Genomic DNA, 13,757 nt, shown 5'->3' with positions numbered 1-13,757 from the left:
TTGGATTTTCCACACACCGGGCTCCCCTTCCGCAAAGAGAAATATATATATCAACAACCATAATATTTCCTGCTTTCATTCTCCCCGACCATACCAAACTGTCACTTTGTGCCTCCTGACATATGCCCAAAGCTTTCAAGCCAGCACATATTTGGTTCCATTCCATCGCCAATTGTCCAACCAGCCCCAGATCTTGTGTAGTTTTCCAAATAGGGGAACAGCCCGCCATGCAGAAATTAATTGATTCCAGAAGTATATGCCTTTCCCATAAAAAACCCGATGAGTACCTCAGATATACAACACTCCCTGCCAGCTCCCAGAATATGATCCACCCCAATGATAATTGAGTGACCCGATCCCATAGTCCAAACCAGATGTTGTAAAAAAAAATTAGCAACCTTTTGAAAGCTATGCCATATAGCCGAACCATGCGGATGCCAATGCTATCCTTTCGGTACCAGAAAAGAAATTCCTGGTCCTTTAAATATTTATGTCTAATCACCCTACTCCATATGCCAGATCCAAATATACCCCGCCATAAGGATTTAATCAGCAGCGAACAACCAAAAAGCCGAAGGTTCATAATACCCCAGCCCCCCATTCTTTTTGGGCAAGATATGTGAGACATTTTTGCCAAGTGATATTTATGTTGTCCATTGCAACCCGCCCAAATGAAATTTGCAATTATACGATTAATGCTATTAATGATGGCTTGTGGAATATGAAATAAGTGAGCCCAGTATACCCCCAGCTGGGTAAGAACGGCCTGTGTGAGGATAGTGCATCCACCCAGGGACAAGCACCGATATTCCCACCCAGAAACTCTTTTGTAGAACCGGTCTACCAACCACTGCCAATCAATATTTCTGTAGCTATTTTTAAAGTTTCTAAGTTTACTTAGTTTAGAAACCCTTCATGCACTTTTTCTGATTTATTCCTACCTACTTGTTATTTTTCTTTAACAAGTTATTTACAAAGTAAATATTGAAAATAAACACCAGTGCATGCTCAACATATTACAGATCAGCAACTAAAAGAAACAAGAAAAAACACACCACATGACACCATTATTTTTAGACCAATGTCCCCAGAAAAACCCAATGCGGGAAAACCAGTGTAGCTATCTGAGGGTTTTCTTATTAAGCAATATCAGAGTACAATCTAGGTGTTGAAACTGGCCTACCCAACAGAGAATTTCCTTGGCAGCTATACCTCACAGTTTAAGAGAAATCTCTTGGCTGAAACCCCGGAAAATCCTTCCAGCAGCTCTTCAGCACAAAACTACTCCTACAACCCTAGCGTTTGCCCAATCTGGACTGCGTCAGCCCCTCTCTGTCTCACGTTGGCCCTGTGTCAGCCTTTCTAGGCCTGCGTCAGCCCCAAGAGGCCCTGCGTCAACTCTGGGAGCCTCTGCATCAGCTGTGCTAGCCCCTCTGGTGCTCTGCGCAGCACTTGGCTGCCTCTACATAGCCCTTGTTGGCTCTGCGTCACCCTCCTTAGTTGTTGCGCTGCTCTCCTGGCACAATCTCTGCCTTCTCTGTTTCTCTGTATTCAATTGCCCTCAGCTGCTCTCCTGATCGCTGATTCTATCTCTCTTAGCAAACCCCACTCTAGAGAATAGAATCATTGATCATCTGGTGTACACTCCAAGTGACCCTCGAACCTCCTCTTATACTTTTCCTATTAACATTTCAACGGTCGGGATTAAGTCCCTAATCAACAGATAAAATTAGATGTAGCTAGATCCATGTCTTTTGGACCACTCTAACGCAGATTCATATTAATACACATTAATATTTTATTTTCCCTAAGTTTAGACTTAGGGACTCCATTAAAATATTAATTATTTTAATATCTCCTGATCTGTTTAGAATCTGCCCAAACCCTTTCTGGGTATTGGAGATCTCATCTGCCCCAACCTTTCCACCAAATTTCGTGGCTAGAGCAGATTCGATGCTACCCCAAATCAACACTCCCTCTTAGCGAGGATTGTGCTCTAGCAATACTCCTTACTGAGTATTACTGTAATCATCCGACATCGGTACCTGTGTTGATGCTAGGCCTTCCTGCCCAACATCCTCTGCACTACTGCATCCTGTACTGCTGCCAATGGTTCTGCCACTGCCACTGCTGCATCTGTACAACTCCCTCTGCATCTGTGTTGTTGCTGGTCCTTTCTCCCAACACAACATCCGCATTGCACCTCTTCTCATCAAGTTGCATCGTGTTGCCCACTACTGCACTGCAACTCAGTTACTGAGAATTAAGTAACTAATCTCCCAACTGACCTCCCTATTGGGCTAGAGACACCCACTGATGCTGAAGCTCCCTCTACTGCTGACAAGTGCTCCCTCTCTGACCTCTACGTTGCAGCAACAACTCCCCTACATCTCGCACCATTGCACACCTCTATGTGTCGTCCTGCACTGGTGCAATACTCCTGTGCCTCTCGCACTACTGCAGCCTGCTAGCCTCGCGTTGTCTCGGGACCCCTGCACTGTAGCTCTCTCTGCCGCTCCATCCGCATCCGTCTCTACCCACTTAGCCAGTCCTGCTAACTCCTCGTCGGGGCTCCCGTAGCAAGGTCTAATCCAAGAGGCTAGGTACCTCAAGGATCCTGCCCCTCATCACCTGTAGTCCTCCTGAATACAGCTCGATGTCTCCCCACTTCCGCTCAAGTGGCACATGTGCACTCATGGCACAGTCATCGTCTATCAAAACTTCCTTCTCTGCCCGTGCTGGGGCTACCTTAGTCTCATAAGACTCTCCCTTACTCTTCTTCCTTGGGCACTGGGTCTCATGTGACCCATCTCCCCACAGTGGAAGCACTTGATCTTGGAGAGATCTTTCTTCTTCTGCTTCTCCTACTTTCCCTCAAATGCTAGGGCCACATCGTCCTCCTCCTGTTTGACCTTAATCCCTTTGCTGTTGCTACCTGTCTTTGACTGCCGTCTGATCTCTTCCTGACAAAGAATTGCCCACATCTCGTCCCAAGGTAGGAGAGTCCCTCTGCCCAGGATGCTCTGGACAAACACTTCCCACTCTTCTAAGACAGCATTCAGGGTTGTCCTCACCATAAGCTCTTGATCCGATGTCACTCCTATAGCAGTCAATTGATCTTGGATCTCATTCAATCCTCCGAGGAAAGAGTCAATCGTTTGACCCTTCTTCATCTAATACGACCTCATCTGGTTCTCGAGCAGCATTCTTCTCTGCAGAGAAGTATGTTGGTACAGGTTCTTGAGAGCCTCCCACATCTCAACTATCGTTTCTTTCTCGGCTATATGTGGTACCACATGATCCTTGACCCCGTAAAGGATAATGCACTTGGCCCTCGCCATCGCCTCTTCATACTTGTCATTATCATTTGGGTCGACTGGGATAGGTATTGTCTTTAAGGCGAAGTTCTTGACATGATTTTTGTCAAGCACTAATAAGATTCTGTCCTTCCAAACTGCGAAGTTCGATGCTCCGTCCAGTCTATCCTGGTCCCTTACCCCGTGTAGTGCCATGATGCTCCTCTACTTCCCTCCTGGAAGTTCTCTGTTCGACTCCTCTGAGTCTCTACTTCCCGTCTGGAAGTTCTCTTATGGACTCCCTCTGAGTCCTAATTTCCCTCCTGGAAATCCTCCTACCACTTGTCGAGATGCCCCGTACTTTGATCGACTTGTGCAACTGCACTGTTGATCCAGGTTCCTCGGCTAGAAACCCTCGGTAACAACTCCTCTGGCCCTGCTCTGTCAGGTACTGATCTGACTACAATACCTCACCAGCTCCACTCTGCAATATTTTTGTAGTCTTCTAGACTCCAGCAACTGCCTCTCTGTGAACTGCGCAGCCCCTCTTTGCCTCACGCTGGTTCTACTTCACCCCAGATGGGTCTGCGTCAGCCCTCTCACCCTCTGCGTCAACAACGTTGGCCTCTCTGAGGCTCTGCGCAGCTCCCGCCTTCTTCTGCGTGGCTCTGCGTCATACTTCTTAGCTTCTGCGCTACCAGAAACAGCTTCTGTCACCTCGAGACCACTATTTTTTGTTGCTATTGCTCTGCTCGGTTGATGTCTTTTAGTTCTCCTGTGATCTGCGATCACGCTCTGAAACCATGTTGAAGTTTCTAAGTTTACTTAGTTTAGAAACCCTTCATGCACTTTTTCTAATTTATTCCTACCTACTTGTTATTTTTCTTTAACAAGTTATTTACAAAGTAAATACTGAAAATAAACACCAGTGCATGCTCAACATATTACAGATCAGCAACTAAAAGAAACAAGAACAAAAACACCACATGACATCATTATTTTTGGACCAATGTCCCCGGAAAAACCCAATGCGAGAAAACCAATGTAGCTATCTGAGGTTTTCTTATTAAGCAATATCAGAGTACAATCTGGGTGCCGAAACTAGCCTACCCAACAAAGAATTTCCTTAGCAGTTATACCTCACAGTTTGAGAGAAATCTCCTTGTTGAAACCCCAAAAAATCCTTCCGACAACTCTTCAGCACAAAACTGCTCCTGCAACCCTAGCGTCTGCCCAATCTGGACTGTGTCAGCCCCTCTCTGTCTCATGTTGGCCTTGCGTCAGCCTTTCTAGGCCTGCGTTAGCCCCAGGAGGCCCTACGTCAGCTCTGGGAGCCTCTGCGTCAGCTCTTGGAGCCTCTGCGTCAACTGCGTTGGCCCCTCTAGTGCTCTGCGCAACACTTGGCTGCCTTTGCGTGGCCCTGCGTGAGCCGTTGTTGGCTCTGCGTCACCCTCCTTGGCTGCTGTGTTGCCCTCCCGGCACAATCTCTGCCTTCTCTGTTTCTCTGTACCCTCAGTTGCTCTCCTGATCACTAACTCTATCTCTCTTAGCAAACCCCGCTCTAGAGAATGGAATCAATGATCATCTGGTGTACTCTCCAAGTGACCCTCAAGCCTCCTCTTATACTTTTCTTGTTGACATCTCAACGGCCGAGATTAAGTCCCTAATCAACGGCTAAGATTAGATCTGGCTTGATCTATGTCTTTTGGACCACTCTAACACAGATTCATATCAATATACATTAATATTTTATTTTCCCTAAGTTTAGACTTAGGGACTCCATTAAAAATATTAATTATTTTAATATCTCCTGATCTGTTTAGAATCTACCCAAACCCTTTCTAGGTATTAGAGATCTCATGTGCCCCAACCTTTCCACCAAATTTCGTTTCGATGCTACCCCAAATCAACAACTACATGGTTTAATGTGATATCCAAGGTACTTCATGCCAATTTGCATCAGTTCCACCTCAATTCCAAATAGGTTTCTTATATAATCAATGTCCTCCATATTGCTCATATCATGATATACAATAGATTTTTGCAAATTCATATTTAAACCAGTAGCTTTAGCAAAAATTTTAAAAATGTGAAAAAGATTCAGCCATGCGAGACGATTCAACATACCCATGATGAGCACATCATCGATGAAAAAACCATGTGATATCTTGATGTTGTTCCCTATTACCAGTGCCTGAAACTGTTCATCAATCACCGCTTTTTTTATTTGCAAGCTCAACCCATCCATAGCCAAGATAAATAAGAGAGGAGATAGTGAGCAGCCCTGTCTCAATCCCCGACCAGCCCTGAAGAAACGAGTAGGATATCCATTGATAATCACCGCATAATTTATATTCGTGACACAAGCCATAATCCAAGCCACGCTTCTGGGCTGCAAACCAATCTTATGCAGAACCAGTCTAAGGTATCCCCAGTCTAAACAGTCATATGCCTTCTGAAGATCCACCTTCATAATGGCAGCATTTAAGTGCTTGGTATGAATCGAATGCATACATTCTTGTGCAATGGCAACAGCATCATGGATTTGTCGATCCTGAAGAAAGCCATATTGTTCGGGTGAAATGAAACGAGACAGTGTAGACCTCATCCGACTGGCAATAGTTTTTGAGATGATCTTATAAATAAGATTGCATAAAGATATGGGCCTATAGTCAGAGAAAACAGTGGAAGGTCGTCACTTCGGGATGAGAGCGATATACGTTGAGTTTATATGCGGGTGGATGTTCCCCATGATCCTCGACTCCTCCACCATATCCAGGAGGTCTCTTTTAAATATGTCGAAAAAATGTGTGAATATTTCTACAGACCATCCATCCGGACCTGGGCTCTTATTCCCTTAAAAGATTTTAAAACCTCCAGTAGCTCCTCTTTAGAGACCTCTTCAAATAGATTTTCATTATCATCCTCATCGAACATAGTGGGATATAGGTCCACAGCCCATAGCATGGCCCCCACATCAGCCTCCTCCTTACGATCATATGCCTTTTGAAAATGTGCTACAGCAGCCCTACTTATATCCTCCTGCGGCTGAAGGCAATGACCATCATCATCATAAATTTCCCAAATGGAATTTATTTTCTATGCTTTGCATATCGATAAAAGAATTTCATGTTTTTGTCCCCTTCTTTAATCCATAGCTATGTAACATGGTTCAGGTTCGAATTCGAGTTCGACAATGATTAAGTTTGATTCGAATTCGAATTTTCCGATGAGGTTCGTATGACGTTCGACATTAAGTTCGATTATATATATTTTTCAACATATATATAAGTATGACATAAAATAATAAAAAATCAAAATCAATCAATAAAGCTATATGAGTAGTAGTTAGCACCCACTAGCCACAAATCACGACCACTATTCACTTCATGCCCCTGTCGACGGGGACAAGCAACATTTAGAAATTGAATTCAGGAAATTGCAAACAATACAAAACGCAACGGAAACACTGAGCACAATAGAGCGAGTACACTCAAACTAAAGTTGGCTTGTGAAAATCTATCGACAACCATGGTAAATAAAGCCAACCCAGTGGCCAGCACGAGAAACTAAGTGCCAGTAAGAGAAACAAGAGAAAACCATGTGTTTGCCCATGGTTTTTCTCATAAACCTTAAAACAACTTACAAAAAAACTTGAACTCAACCTAGAACGGCAAAAAAATTAAGAAAAAAAAAAAAAAAATTCGCCTTCAAGTTCGTCTTTAGGTTCGCCTTCAAGTTCGAATTCGTTGAGGTTCGACTATCAGGTTCGCCGAACCTGAACAAATTTGAATTTTTTTGGGTTCGCCGAATTTCGAACCTCAAGGTTGAAATTCGGCGAACCCTGTGACATAGATCCATAGAGCCCTGCTCTTTAGGCGCTATGTGGATTCCTAAACAAAAAGGATTCCCTTCTTTTTGAACTCTAATTCCTGGATACAAGTCTTGATATTAGCAGGTATATCATGGGGGTCCCCAATCCCCGAATATTAAGTGATAAGATGGAAGTCATGACAAACCCTGTGCGGGCATCCGTGCTCCAAGGGCCCGAGAAGTAGGAACATCAGCAATAGGCACATCAACTAAAAAATGGTCAATGGGAGAGTTAAAAGGATTCTCTCTGGCCCGACCCCAAAATGGTGACTGCCACGGTTATTCTTACAGCGGACAGTAATATTTCCAGCTGAGGTGGGACTAATATGTGGAGAAGATGACCCAGACGGCTTATGAATAGTTAGAGTTCGCAAGTCTAGAGTCTTCCTCTTAAGAAGATAATCCAAATCACTGCCCACTGAGTTGGTGGGGGAGGCCGGTGACAAGTTTGGTGGAGTACTAGTATTTCAGCGTCCCTGAGATTGATTAGGAATATGCAGAGGTGATGGAGCTGGTAAGTAAGTAACATATGATGTAGAGGGGACGTCATGAGGTGCAAAAAGATTGGGGATGTCATGACAAGGAGGAGTGATTCCCGGTGGGGGGGTCGTATGTTCTGACTTGGACAGGTGGTTCCAAGTAAGTCAGACTTAACAGAGGATAAAGGGGATGACGGAATGGTGATGGGTGAAGTGCCATATCTCGAGGAATCATGTACAGATTGACGGAAAGTATGAGATTCATGTTGATTACCTGATTTACGACGAGGGGCCATGCCATGATATTGAGCATCACCATATTGAGACTTCGTCGGCACTCCCATATAGTTCCAACCATGGTATCTACCACCCAGGCATCAAGGAAAGTGAGCCAAAATATGTCCAGTATGATGAAAAAATGAACATCGAAATGGTACCCCCCAGCAATCCAGTCGCTGAGTTAAGTTAAATTAGTCTCCCCCCAATGTCATGCAATGTGATCAGGAAATCCTCCTCGATACTCCTTCTCAATTAAGATCCACACGACTCGTTTATCAGGTGCCCCTAGACACCGGGGATCCACATAAACAAATTTCCCGATAGTATTTCCAATGTCCATCAGGGCCTGCTTTGTCCAAAGCTCAATTGGCAAACCAGGCAATTTCACCCATATTAGCTTATTTTGCGGAGTGTTGTTTAGAGAATTAAAGCCAATAAACCAGGAATGTAATTCCAAAAAACTACGACCATCAATCCAGGGAATTGCTTTGATCTTCTGCAAGTCATCTTGGCTAAGAAAATGGAAGCTATACCATCCCTGAAGCAACCACACCTATGTTGCGGGGGAGCGCCCCCCCCCTCGAACCCGCTCCCGAACCGCGCTCCGGGCGGGAGCGGCTCGGGAGCGCGCTCCCTTAAAAAAATTTGCGCTTCCTGGTCTGTCAGGGAGCGATCACTCCCGAGCTCCCGGAGCGATTTTTAATGCCCGGGAGCGATCGGGGAGCGATCGCTCCCTAATTGCTCCCGGGCATTAAAAATCGCTCCGGGAGCGATTTCAGCCGGGCCGGGAGCGGGTCGGCGGAAAAAAAATCCGCCGGACCCGAAATTTAAAAAAAATTTGGAATTTTTTTTTTATTTTATAAGCCCAATGGGCCAAAAAAATTTCATTTCAACTTCATTGAGCAAGAGATTGAGAGCTGGAGCAAGAGCAAAGGAGCAAGGAGCAAGAGCTGAGGAGCAAGGAGCCAGAGCTGAGGAGCGAGGAGCAAGTGCCAAGGAGCGAGGAGCAAGCCTGCAGAGGTAAGTAACTTAATCATTTAGTTAGTTTAGCTGGTTAGGTAGTTAATTTGGTTAGTTTAATTCACTGTTTTACGAAACGGCCGAGTTGAAACCGAAACGGCCGTTTCGGACCGTTTCAATAGCCAGCTCAATGACCCGGCCCATGACCCGGCTCGGCTGACCGAGTCATAGCTGACTCGGTCAACCCGGCCGGGTCCGTATTGACTCGGCCGAGTCATGGAAAGGACGGCTGGGCAGCGGTTTTTATAAAAAAAAATCATTTTTTTGCTGATATTTGGTAAAGTTAAGTAGGGTTTGTGGATTCCAAAGGGTAATGGAATATTGTTAAATGCTTTTGGGGTCCATTTCCCCCTCCCAAACTCTATTTAAGACAACCAAATGCTCTCATTTCACTCACAGCAGTCTTATGCATTTGAGTGAGAGTCTTCTTTGAGAGTTAGTGAGCAGTTCTTGAGCTTGTTTTGGAGCAACAGTGAGGAGTCTTGGAGGAGCATTGTAGCTGGAGTGAGGAGCTTCTTGGGCAGCCATTTGGAGCAGCATTGAGGAGCTGATTCTTGGAGCAAGCTTGAGGAGGCAGTTTGTGCCTGGAGGTATTTTTTTCCACCTCTATAAATCTGTTTTTACTTAGTAAATTTTAGGTGCATATCAAGATAGCTTAGAGAGTGTTTTTAGTCAAACAAATGAACATTGAATCAATTTTTTTATTTTTTTTTTCATTTTCAGATTGTTTTCCTAGTCAAAAAATGGCACCTAGAGCAAAAGATCCTGCTTGGGCATATGTTGAAATGGTTGATAGTGAGATGTGTTGCAAGTTTTGCCATAGGAAAATTAAGTCAGGTCCTGGGGGGATTCATAAGCTGAAACAACACTTGGCAGGGATTAAAGGCAATATTACTCCATGTCCCTCTGATCAAATTGGGGAGATTAGAAAGAATTTGTTGGAAAGCTTTGAAAAATTTAAAGAAGAAAAGACTAGGCAAAAAGAGATACAGGCTGAAATTGGGAGGAAGAGGGAGATACAAAGAATGATGGCTGCCAACCCCCACTATGAGTTTGAGGGTTCTTCCTCTATCCCTCAAACTGATGCATCAAACCCTTTCCGTTATGTTCCTCCCTCTTTTGCTTCTGTTCAAGATAAGGGAAAGGGTAGAATGAAGGGTGATGGGACTATCAAAAGTTTTTTCACTCACTCAGGCTCCTCTCCATCAGATGCACATGGTCCTGAAGTTAGTATTAGTAAAGGTCTTGCTCAGCCCACTTTAGATGACCATTGGAAGAAAGAATTGAGGGAGACTGCTTGTGACTACATAGCTAGATGGTGGTATGATGCTGATATCCCCTTTAATGCTGCTCGTTCACCATATTATGAGCCTATGTTTGAGGCCATACATGCTGCTGGAAAAGGCTTCAAAGGCCCTACTATGCAAGAGCTAAGGGGGTTTCGTTTGCAGAAATAAATTAAATCAATTAATGAGTATTTGCAAGATTTCAAGGAATCATGGGCAAGAACAGGTTGTACCATCATGTCAGATGGATGGACTGATCAAAGAAACCGTACCATCATAAACTTTCTTGTCTTCTGCCCACAGGGAACCATGTTTTTAAAATCAGTTGATGCATCTGATAAGGTAAAAGATGGCCACTTGTTGTTTCAGCTATTGGATGAGGTTATTGAGGATGTGGGGGTGGCTAATGTTGTTCAAATCATCACAGACAATGCCTCTAACTATGTTCTTGCTGGTAGACTGTTAGAGGAAAAACACAAGACCATCTTTGGGACCCCATGCGCTGCACATTGCATAGACCTCACGCTTGAGGATATTGGAAAATTAGATTGGGTCAGAAACACTGTAGATAATGCCAAAAGCATAACAAAATTTATCTACAATCATACACTGGTTTTGAGTCTCATGAGGAAACACACTGGAGGCAAGGATATTATTAGGCCTGCCATCACTAGATTTGCTACACATTTTTTGACATTGCAATCTATGCTTTCCCAACATAGAAACTTGCAAAAGATGTTTTCCAGTGATGATTGGAATCAAAGCAGTTGGTCTAACAAACCAGAAGGCAGAGAATTGAAAAGGAAAGTCCATGATGAAACTTTTTGGAGAAAGGCAGCAGAGATTGTGAAGCTTGTTGAGCCACTAGTTAAGGTGTTGCGGTTGGTGGATGGGGAAAGGTTGGCTATGGGCTTCATTTATGAGGCTATGGATCAAGCAAAGGAGCAAATAAAGACAGCATACAAGGATAGAGTGGCAAAGTATGGGCCCATTTGGGCAATCATTGATGAAAGATGGAACAATCAACTCCATCGCCCTATACATGCAGCTGGGTATTTTTTGAACCCACGGTATCATTATAAAGATAAGGAGTCAGGAGCTTTGAGGGGGGAGGTCAGAGATGGACTAGTTGATTGCATTGAGCGCATGGTCCCATCGGAGTCTGATCAGCTGCTGATACATCAGCAGGTCACATCCTTCAGCAATGCAACAGGTACCTTTGGGAAGAACCTAGCAAAGATTGCAAGAGAAGCAGATGAGCCAGGTAAACAAAAATTTCAATTTTCAATTTCTTAATGGTTTTACTTTTTTTATTAAAGTTTGCTAAATCATTTATAATTTGAAAGTTAGATATAATTTGTAATTTTGTTGAGCTTCAGCCTTCATCTAACTCATAATTCATTACACTCCTATGTTTTTTGCAGCACAATGGTGGGAGGCCTTTGGTGGCCAGTGCCCTGAATTGCAAAGGTTTGCAATTCGTATTTTGAGTCAAACTTGCAGTGCATCTGGGTGTGAGCGCAATTGGTCTGTCTTTGAGAGGATTCACACAAAGAAGAGAAACCGTTTGGAGCAAAAACGGTTGAATGATCTAGTTTTTGTCCAATACAACCTTCGGCTCAGACGGAACCAATTGCTGAACAAAAGACCTGATTCAGATCCCATTGTGTTGGAAGACATTGATCCAACATCAGATTGGGTAGTGGAGAGTCGTCTACCAGAGTTTGATCCTGATGAGGATCTTGAGATTGATCAACTTGATGTTGAACATGCACTGCAGCCTGTTCAGTTGAATGCAGATCCCGATCCACCAGCCTCAGTCTCACAGCCAGCTAGTAGGACTCCAGTTGTAGGTGCTTTGCCTTCCTCTGCTCAGCCACGACAGAAGCGCAGCCGCATTTGTACTCTATCTCAGCTTGCATCTGCTGCACAGCCTAGTGGTACTGGCACCACTTCTACAGTTGCAGTTGGAGACGATGATGATGAGGAGGAGCCATGGGGCCCCTTGTCTGACTCTGATGATGATGATCCAGAGATTGGTCGAGATGATCTTGGCTCCTCTGGCAGTAGCTACTAGCCTCCTTGGTTATTTGTATTTTGTTTTGACTCTTGAGTCTTTGATCATGTATGACAGACTACAGTTGACTATGTATTTACTATTGCCATTGGGTACCACCGTACCATTTTGATATAATGGATTGGTTCATGAGCCTACTTTGATCATATGTTGTCTTCCATGTATATTATAATGTTGTGTGTTTGGAAACTTGAATGAAAATCTTTAAAATTATGTTTAAAATATTTAAAATTATGTTTTTTTATAAAAAAAATAAATATTTAATGTATTTTTTACAACGACCAAGTCATTGAAATCGAGCCGGCCGAGTCATTACCGAGTCGGAGTCCGAGTCGGAGTCGATCCTCGGCCGAGTCCGAGTCCGAGTTGTAAAACATTGGTTTAATTTAGCTGTTTGAGTTTAAAGATCATGTATTTAAATTAAATTAATAAATTAAATGAATTAATCCCAATAAACTAAATTAATTTGCAGATTCAAGACTCAAACCCTACAAACATCAAACACCATGGACCTGGGGATATTTATTGGCATTTTCCTCTTCCTGGTCCCTTTTATGGTTATTATGGTGGTGGAGAGTAGGAAACGGAGGGGGCCTGAAACTGAAGAGGTGGATGAAGAAGCCGTAGGAAGTCAAATGGGTGAAAACCCCAGTGAGGAGGAGGTGGAGGAGGGTGAACATGACCCTCAAAAAACTAAACAAGACCAAACTCCACTGTGGAAATATGTTCAAAGCGCTGAAACAGGGAGAGGGGGTGGAACCACTAAATTTCATTGCCCCCATTGCAACACTGATTACACAGGTTCATACACCCGTGCTAGAAGACACCTCTGCGGGAAAAGGCCATGGGATGGAGAGAAACAAATAGGAATCAAAACTTGTGCAGCGGTGTCAACAGCAGATAGAGCCAAATACATAAAGGAAGAGGAGGAAGCCCAATACAGAACAAAAAGATCAAGGGGTTTCTTTGAACCAAGCTCACAAAGAACTCCTTCAGCATCCTCCCAAGGCAGTGGATATGGACATGGAGGCACAGGGTCATCATCTTTACGCCGTAGAACCATATCAGATTTCCTTGATGAGGGGTGTAGGAATGATGTGGATTCAAAAGTTTACAGGTTTCTCTATGCATGTGGGATACCATTCAATGTTCTACGCTCACCTTATTGGCACGAAATGGTTTCTGCCATAAATGATGCCCCTAAAGGATACAAGAGCCCTGGGTATGACAAGGCAAGAACCGTTGGCCTTGATCATGAAAAAGCAAAAATATCACATTCTTTGAATAAAATGACAAGTTCTTGGACTGACTATGGGGTGTCCATTGTATATGATGGATGGACAAATGTAAAAGGCAAGCCATTGATAAGTGTTCTTGCTGTGTCTGTTAGTGGTCCCATCTTTATAGCTGCACATGATTACTCAGACAAGTTCAAGACCGCTATCAA

The 13,757-nt window shown here is 43.8% G+C and overlaps 1 protein-coding gene across 1 annotated transcript in view; it reads right to left on the bottom strand.

The window, feature by feature from the left end:
• Positions 1 to 13,757, bottom strand: part of LOC149180802 (transcription initiation factor TFIID subunit 13-like) — a 118,337-nt gene that overhangs the window by 100,302 nt on the left and 4,278 nt on the right. The gene's annotated exons all lie outside the window — the stretch shown is intronic.

This window comes from Pinus tabuliformis, chromosome 3_2 (assembly GCF_031772625.1).
Source record: "Pinus tabuliformis cultivar Carrire ecotype Pingquan chromosome 3_2, CPIR1, whole genome shotgun sequence".
Lineage (NCBI taxonomy): Eukaryota > Viridiplantae > Streptophyta > Pinopsida > Pinales > Pinaceae > Pinus > Pinus tabuliformis.
Note: the sequence above shows the minus strand (reverse complement) of the source record. Positions and strands in the feature narration are given on the sequence as shown.